The sequence below is a fragment of the Rosa chinensis genome, chromosome 5 (genome assembly GCF_002994745.2).
Source record: "Rosa chinensis cultivar Old Blush chromosome 5, RchiOBHm-V2, whole genome shotgun sequence".
Lineage (NCBI taxonomy): Eukaryota > Viridiplantae > Streptophyta > Magnoliopsida > Rosales > Rosaceae > Rosa > Rosa chinensis.
The window spans coordinates 43989409-43999434 of NC_037092.1; positions in this window are offsets into that span (position 1 = coordinate 43989409).

Below are 10026 nucleotides of genomic sequence, written 5' to 3' on the forward strand. Positions count from 1 at the left end.
CGGCTGGAATACGCCCTACGTAGGGTGCGCCCTCGTGGGCCCAGCAGTCATGGTTCAATCATGTCCACACATTTTGAAGTCAAAGGTTATTGATGTAATTGCCTACTTAACTACCGTTATCAGTAAAAACTAACTCCGTTATAGTAATTTCTTGAGGGCGTTTAAGATAATTGTCACGTGCTTGTCCATCTCTTTCTGCGCTCACCCAATTCTCAATCTCGTTCTCACTTCGAGATCCCAAAGAGGCAAAGACCATCAGAGCTCCGAAACAAGGAGAATAAATTACTCCCTCTGATCTGAAAACCCACCTCCATCTCTGTCACCGGAGGTCGTCGTCATCGTTTCGCTCTTGTTGTTGGTGAGTTCATCTGTCACAAAGTTTCACTTCCATGGCTTCTAAAATCGTAATGCGATTGGGTACTGAGAATCAATCCTCCTCTGCTTTCAAGTTTGAACCTTTATGCAGAATAAATACAGTGGAGATATAAAGATAGAGAGCTTCAGCCATAGCCAATTCCTCTGTAATCGATCAGCAAATTCTTAAACCATAAGCCCAGTTCCAAAAGCAATTCTCTCTTTCAGAACCCGATCAGCAAATTGCCGGAAACCCACAATTTCGAGTTTACAGAACCCGATTACATATCAACAACTTCATACGAGCATATCAACAACTTCACAACCATTATCATGACAAAACTTCAAGTTTACAGAACCCGATTACATATCAACAACTTCATACGAGCAACCCATTCCAATCCAATTCACCATTCTCATAAACGCAGATTCACCGTAAGCACAAGCAACACATGCAGCCTATTTCAGTCCACAATCTCAATTCAAATATCAATTCCCAGATTTACTTGCAACAACTTAAAACAAAATAAACAAGACAACATAACCAATTCGATAACAGAGTCTTCAATTTCACCATATCAAACCAAACTCAGTTCCATAACTTCCGATCACTAACACAAGAACTACCTTCGAAATCGGAAATCAACTTTAATCAACCCAACTCAGTTCCCAGGACAAGCCTGATGACGAAAACCCAATTTCCCAGTGTCACTGCCGAAGGTGAACTGGTGAGTGTGATGCCAACAACCAGAGAGCTTTTCGATTGTTAGCCTATGAGTGCAGCCCAGCAAGAAACGAAGCCCAGAAAGGCCGGAGAAGTTGCCGGCGTTGAAGAACACGGCAGAGCAGAAGGTAACCCAGAAACCCAATCAGTCAAAATCGTTCGAATTGAAAAAAATAATTGGTCTAACGTATAGAGATTGACGAGAGCATGTGGTAGGAAAACTCATGCAGCTTAATCGGTGACCGGAGTCGCCGGAATTCGTTGAAACTCGCCGGAGCAGACTCGGAGCTTCAGGTCTTCGATTCTCCTTCTTCGTTCAATGCATGGACAATCAGAGGCCACGGGCGTGACGAAGATGGCGAGACGGAGAGAATGCCAGTGATCCGCCGCTGTGCTGTGGCCGGCCGGAGTAGCGCCAGTCGGATCCTCTTTGCGGGTCTCTGGGTCGCGTCAGTCAGAGAAATCTGGTTTTCTCTCTCGGTCCTACTGGATGGATCATCTGATTACATGCCTACTTATAGGCTTTTTCAAATAATATTCGATGGCTGTGATCAGTCGGTGGATTTATGGATGGCTAGGATCTCGCCACGTTGATCTCTGCTTTTCCAAAATATTTTTCTTTAATCTGAAACTTCTAAAAATCACCAAAAATAGCATGAAAGTTTGGAAAATTTCCCGAAAATTCTAACGAACTCGTCGTGTCGCGTATTTTATTATCCAATCTTTAAATCGAGGATTTCACTTGTGAAAAATTTTAGAAAATATTCTTGAGCACCTTTTCTAAAACCCGAAATCAATAAGTAAATTATCAAACTATCTCAATTAGGCATGGTAAACTTTTCTGGGGCTCACATGTAATGTCAAATTTATCGAATTTCAATTTCGATTTTTTGAATCGCACAATATTCTTATATGTCTACTAATGTGGTATAACAGGTTTTTTAGTTGTAATGAAAAGTATACATTACATAAGCAACTATGTGTAGGTAATAGATTTTATCAAAATCGACCGTAGGATGTTATCACGATAAGAAGAAATGGTTATGGTCAAAATTTCAGCTATTTTCGTCGTCGTTTGGGTCTCGATTTAGTAGGTCAACCCTAAACATTAAATACCACATATTCTAATATGCTCATAACCGCTCACTCGTAACTTATTTTTTTGATCTGTCAGCTCTCACGCTCTCATGGATAGGAGCAATATCAAATAATATAAAAATTTAAGGAATTTTATCTCATCAAGGGTCTGCTCCCCTTAGGGAAGTAGAAGCTTTTAAAGGGTTGACCGGTTTATTTCATGTCAAAATGACGGTGGATTGGGTTAATTTTTTTACACAATGCCTATTAATATGCTATAAATAGATGGGTAATATCAAATTTATCGATTTTCAATTTTGATTTTTTGGATTGCACAAAATTATTACATGTCTACTAATGTGGTATAACTAGCTTATTAGTTGAAATGAAAAGTATACCTTCCATGAGTAACAATGTGTAGGAAATAGACTTTATCAAAATCGACCGTAGGATGTTATCATAACAAGAAGAAATGGTTATGGTCAAAATTTCTGCTATTTTCGTCATCGTTTGAGTCTTGATCTAGTAGGTCAACCCTAAACCTTAAATACAACATAAAACTAATATGTTCATAACCGCTCACTCGTAACTTATTTTTGCGATCTGTCAGCTCTTACGCTCTCATGGGTATCAGCTATATAACCTAATGTTAAAATTTTGGAAAATTTATGTCTTTGTGATTAAGCTCCCCTTAGGGAAGTAGAAGCATATAAAAGGTTGACCGCTTGATTTAATGTCGACATGATGACAGATCGGGTTAATTTTTTTACACAGTACCTAATAATACACTATAAATAGATGGATAATATCAAGCTGATCGATTTTCAATTTCGATTATTTAGATCGCAAAAAATACTTACATGGCCACTAACTTGTATATTAGTTACTTGTAGAAGCATACCTTCTAAGACAAACAAGATGGAGAAAATATAATTTATAAAATTCGACCGTTAGATATTATCATAACATAAAGAAATGATAATGGTCAAAATTTCAATTTTTTTCGTAGTAGTTTGGGTCTCGATCTACGTGGTCAACCTTAAACCCTAAATACACATAAAACTAAAATGCTCATTACCGCTCACTCGCAAATTATTTTTTCGATCTGTAAGCTCTTACACTCTCGTGGGTATGAGCTATATAACCTAATGTTAAAATTTTGGAAAATTTATCTCTTTGTGATTAAGCTCCCCTTAGAGAGGTAGAAGCATATAAAAGGTTGACTGCTTGATTTAATGTCGAAATGACGACAGACCGGGTTAATTTTTTTACACAGTACCTAATAATACACTATAAATAGATGGATAATGTCATACTGATCGATTTTCAATTTCGATTATTTAGATCGCAAAAAATGCTTACATACCTACTAATGTAGTTTCACTTATTTATTAGTTACATGTAGAAGTATACCTTCCATGACAAACAAGGTGGATGAAATATAATTTATCAAATTTGACCGTTAGATATGATCATGGCATAAAGAAATGGTTATGGTCAAAATTTCAATTTTTTTGGTCGTAGTTTGGGTCTTGATCTACGTGGTCAACCTTAAACCCTGAATACACAAAAAACTAAAATGTTAATTACCGCTCACTCGCAACTTATTTTTTCGATTTGTCAGCTCTTACACTCTCGTGGGTATGAGCTATATAATCTAATGGAAAAATTTTGGGAAATTTATCTATTCGTGGTTAAGCTCCCCTTAGGGAAGTAGAAGCATATAAAGGGTTGACCGCTTTATTTAATGTCGAAATGAGGACAGATTGGGTTAATTTTTTTACACATTACCTATGAAAATATTATAAATAGATGGATAATGTCAAACTGATCGATTTTCAATTTTGGTTATTTAGATCGCACAAAATGCTTACATGCCTACTAATGTAGTTTCACTTATTTATTAGTTACATGTAGAAGTATACCTTCCATGACAAACAAGGTGGATGAAATATAATTTATCAAATTTGACCGTTAGATATGATCATGGCATAAAGAAATGGTTATGGTCAAAATTTCAATTTTTTTTGTCGTAGTTTGGGTCTTGATTTACGTGGTCAACCTTAAACCCTAAATACACAAAAAACTAAAATGTTCATTACCGCTCACTCGCATCTTATTTTTTCGATCTGTCAGCTCTTACACTCTCATGGGTATGAGCTATATAATCTAATGGAAAAATTTTGGGAAATTTATCTATTCGTGATTAAGCTCCCCTTAGGGAAGTAGAAGCATATAAAGGGTTGACCGCTTTATTTAATGTCGAAATGAGGACAGATTGGGTTAATTTTTTTACACATTACCTAATAAAATATTATAAATAGATGGATAAGGTCAAAATGATCGATTTTCAATTTCGATTATTTAGATCGCAAAAAATGCTTACATGCCTACTAATGTAGTTTCACTTATTTATTAGTTACATGTAGAAGTATACCTTCCATGACAAATAAGGTGGATGAAATATAATTTATCAAATTTGACCGTTAGATATGATCATGGCATAAAGAAATGGTTATGTTCAAAATTTCAATTTTTTTGGTCGTAGTTTGGGTCTTGATCTACGTGGTCAACCTTAAACCCTAAATACATAAAAAACTAAAATGTTCACTACCGCTCACTCGCAACTTATTTTTTCGATCTGTCAGCTCTTACACTCTCGTGGGTATGAGCTATATAACCTAATGAAAAAATTTTGGGAAATTTATCTATTCGTGATTAAGCTCCTCTTAGGGAAGTAGAAGCATATAAAGGGTTGACTGCTTTATTTAATGTCGAAATGACGACAGATTGGGTTAATTTTTTTACACATTACCTAATAAAATATTATAAATAGATGGATAATGTCAAACTGATCGATTTTCAATTTCGATTATTTAGATCGCACAAAATGCTTACATGCCTACTAATGTAGTTTCACTTATAAACAGTTACATGTAGAAGTATACATTCCATGACAAACATGGTGGATGAAATATAATTTATCAAATTTGATCGTTAGATATGATCATGGCATAAAGAAATGGTTATGGTCAAAATTTCAATTTTTTTGGTCGTAGTTTGGGTCTTGATCTACGTGGTCAACCTTAAACCCTAAATACACAAAAAACTAAAATGCTCATTACCGCTCACTCGCAACTTATTTTTTCGATCTGTCAGCTCTTACACTCTCGTGGGTATGAGCTATATAACCTAATGTTAAAATTTTGAAAAATTTATCTCTTCGTGATTAAGCTCCCCTTAGGGAAGTTGAAGCATATAAAGAGTTGACCGCTTTATTTAATGTCGAAATAACGACAGATCGGGTTAATTTTTTTACACAGTACCTAATAATACACTATAAATTGATGGATAATATCAAACTGATCGATTTTCAATTTCGATTATTTAGATCGCACAAAATGCTTACATGCCTACTAATGTAGTTTAACTTATTACATGTAGAAGTATACCTTCCATGACAAACAAGGTGGATAAAAAATAATTTATCAAATTCGACCGTTAGATATGATCATGACATAAAGAAATGGTTATGGTCAAAATTTCAATTTTTTTCGTAGTAATTTGGGTCTCGATCTACGTGGTCAACCTTAAACCCTAAATACACAAAAAACTAAAATGTTCATTACCGCTCACTCGCAACTTATTTTTTCGATGTGTCAGCTCTTACACTCTCGTGGGTATGAGCTATATAACCTAATGTTAAAATTTTGAAAAATTTATCTCTTCGTGATTAAGCTCCCCTTAGGGAAGTAGAAGCATATAAAGAGTTAACCGCTTTATTTAATGTCGAAATAACGACAGATCGGGTTATTTTTTTTACACAGTACCTAATAATACACTATAAATTGATGGATAATATCAAACTGATCGATTTTCAATTTCGATTATTTAGATCGCACAAAATGCTTACATGCCTACTAATGTAGTTTAACTTATTACATGTAGAAGTATACCTTCCATGACAAACAAGGTGGATAAAAAATAATTTATCAAATTTGACCGTTAGATATGATCATGACATAAAGAAATGGTTATGGTCAAAATTTCAATTTTTTTCGTAGTAATTTGGGTCTCGATCTACGTGGTCAACCTTAAACCCTAAATACACAAAAAACTAAAATGTTCATTACCGCTCACTCGCAACTTATTTTTTCGATGTGTCAGCTCTTACACTCTCGTGGGTATGAGCTATATAACCTAATATTAAAATTTTTAAAAATTTATCTCTTCGTGATTAAGCTCCCCTTACAGAAGTAGAAGCATATAAAGAGTTAACCGCTTTATTTAATGTCGAAATAACGACAGATCGGGTTAATTTTTTTACACAGTACCTAATAATACACTATAAATTGATGGATAATATCAAATTGATCGATTTTCAATTTCGATTATTTAGATCGCACAAAATGCTTACATGGCTACTAATGTAGTTTAACTTATTACATGTAGATGTATACCTTCCATGACAAACAAGGTGGATGAAATATAATTTATCAAATTCGACCGTTAGATATGATTATCACATGAAGAAATGGTTATGGTCAAAATTTCAATTTTTTTCGTCGTAGTTTGGGTCTCGATCTACGTGGTCAACCTTAAACCCTAAATACACATAAAACTAAAATGCTCATTACCGCTCACTCGCAACTTATTTTTTCAATCTGTCAGCTCTTACACTCTCGTGGGTATGAGATATATAACCTAATGTTAAAATGATGACCGCTTTGTTTGATGTTGAAATGATGACGAAAATGATTGATTTTTTTACAGAGTTCATATGAAGATGCTATAAATAGATGGGTAATGTCAAATTTATAGATTTTTAATCTTGATTTTTTAGATCGCACAAAATCTTTATATGTATACTAATGTGGTCCAACTTGTTTATTAGTCTAATTTTATCACATACTGTACCTTCCATGAGGAACAATGTGGAGGAAATAAACTACATCAAAATCGGCCGTTGGATGTTATCATGATAAGAAGATATAATTATGGTTAAAATTTCAGCTATTTTCGTCGTCCTTAGGTTCTCGATCTACTAGGTCAACCATAAACCTAGACACCACATAAAACTAATATGCACATAACCACTAATTTGCAATTTTTTTTTCTCGATTTTTCAGTTCTTACACTCTCGTGGGTATCAGATATATCAACCAATATTAAAATTTTAGGAAGTTTATCTCTTTGTGATTTAGCTCCCCTTAGGGAAGTATAAGCGTATAATTAGTTGACCAAATTGATCGAAGTCGCAATAATAACAAAGTTGGCTGAATTTTTTACAACATGAATAAAATATTCCAATCCTCTTATCCTACGGTCGGTTTTCCCAGTGTTGTATGTCTTGATGTGTTGCCCTTTGAGAAATTTGATATATAAATATAGTTATGAAAGTAACTATATTTGACCAAGTGGATCGAAATCGAAACGAATACAAAATTGATTAAATTTTTTACAACCAAAATGAAATATTCCATGAGCCTGTGGTTTTTTTTTTAGTAAGGAGTTAAAGTGGAATTATTATAAATTGAGTCTATGGTCTCGGTGATTATTTAGAGATCTAAAAAATATTTTCTAAAATTTTTCTTTATGTGGAATCTTTAATTGATGGATTTGATAATAAAGTACGGGACGAGACGAGTTCGTGTGAATTTTCGGAAAGTTTTTTAGACACGTAAGTTATTTATTATGATTTTTCAAAGTTTCCAAAATAATTAAAAATTATTAATTAAGGTTGTGCAATGTTAGCCGTCAATAAACCCACCGCTTGATCTCTACCCATTATCAAAATTGAATTCTAGGCTTTTGAATAACCAATTCAGATCCAAGGGGCCAGAAGCCGTTTTCCAGACTCGCGAAGCTACGACAGTGAGTCGACTGTATCTCGGCCGCTAGTGAGTTGATTGCATCGCCGGCGTCCCCGTGATCTTGGTTTGTGCATGGGCCGAGTTTGAAGAGAGAATCGAAGGCCGAAGTCTTCGGCAGCTCACCACTTGATTCAGTTTTCCGGCGACTCGATCACCGCTGGCGGTGCTGCTGTGCTCTAGTAAGATACTGCAACCGAATTAAATTGAAACAAGTTGAAAAGGCCCATCAGTTACCCTCCCTGCAACTCTTCTCATTCAAACTTTCTCCCTCAAAATCAAAGCCAAAAATTATTTCCAATCGGCGACGGTACGACGTCAAGAAGCCGCTGCAACTCCGCTAGCTTTCAAGCAATTTCCGGCGACTCCGGTGGCGGTGCAGCCTGCATGTTGTACGGAAGTTGGTCTACTCGTCGTGCTCTACACGTCTATGCAAGTAGTGCTTCGATTCGATTAAGTTTTGGAGAAATTGTATTTTGGGTGTTTCGGATTTTTACTGTGATTGCGGTTTCCTGCAGCAATTCCAGACTTCTGACTCTTTTCCGGTAGCTATATATCCTGGTGCTAGAACTCGGAAGAATGATAGGTCCAACCAGATGGTTGGCCGAGCTGAGTTGATGATCTTGGGTAAGTTCTACAGTCGCGGTGCCGCTGTCGTGGTGGCAGTTTCGATCTTCATTGGTTTTCTTAATTTTGATTTGTGCTGTGAGTTGTGTTACACAACTTGTGTATTGATATTTGGTTGAATTCATAAACATAGAATTCGTTTACTTCCTTAATTTTGATTTGTGCTGTGAGTTGTGTGTGTTGATATTTGGTTGAATTCAGAAAAACAGAATTCGTTGAGTTTGGAAATGAGAACAGAGGGAGAAGACACGCGAAAGCGACCAAAGTTTCAGAGTATGGTCGAAGGTTCGGAGGAAGATGAGTCATGAGACCCTTTCAAGGAGGTGATTGAGGCAATACGGTAATAACCTTTAGAGCTATCTGTCCAAGAATCAGACACATAGCTTCTGGTTTGTCATTCCTCCACTGACTGTTCTCTCACCTCCGAGTTCTCATTCAACTTCAATCAGTGTGCGGGTGTCAGTCTGCACTCAGTGCCTGACTCTTCGATTAGGCAGACCCCGACTGATTGGCATGTGAATGACCATTTCACCCCTTCATTGAGAGGGATGGCGCCACAGTAAAGAGCTTTTTACCCACTGCAACAACCTTGTCGTTTGCAAAAGATTTAATGACCATTTTGCCCCTCCGTTGACTTTCGTCTGGGGCGCACCATACGCAGGGCGCATTCCAGAAATTCCCCTCTAAGTAAACCCAACAATAATATTTTATATCATATTGTTCCAACTTTATCCTTGTATGGTTGGGAAAAAAAAATTTGCACCACACTTCAGTTCCTCAGCCAACCGTTGTCGGTGGCTCTTTCCCCTCATCTCCAGCAGCATTTTCTTCCTCCCTCTGTGAAAACCATAAGGCAAACAACTTAACTTTCCAATACCCAATCAGAATTGTGAAAATCAACCACATATGGCTATTCTACTAGTGAACATTAATATGAGGTCAGAACTACGAAAATCAGACCTCTGCGGCCTCCTTTCCGATGGCGATTGTTGTGATAGCGTAATGAGTGACGGCTTAGCTACCCTTTTCTAATCTCTCTCTCTCTCTCTCTCTCTCTTCTCTCTCTCTCTCTTGCCTGAGCACTCGGCTTATTTTTTGATCGCTCTCTCCTCCCTAAGCAGTTGGCTTAGTTTCCCTTTTGCTACCGGATGAAAATTATATTCATGGTTTTATGGTGTTGATTGAACCCACCACCATTCCCTATTTGCTTTAACTAGTTTTGCAATTCCAAATTGAATAGTTAACTATCAATTTGGCATGTCTCTTTTATCATCTCGGCAATTGCTTCTTTCACGAAGCCATACCGTTTTATATCAACTGACAATCTAACATGATTCAAAGCCTACACAAATTTTGATTGCAACCCTATGGAGC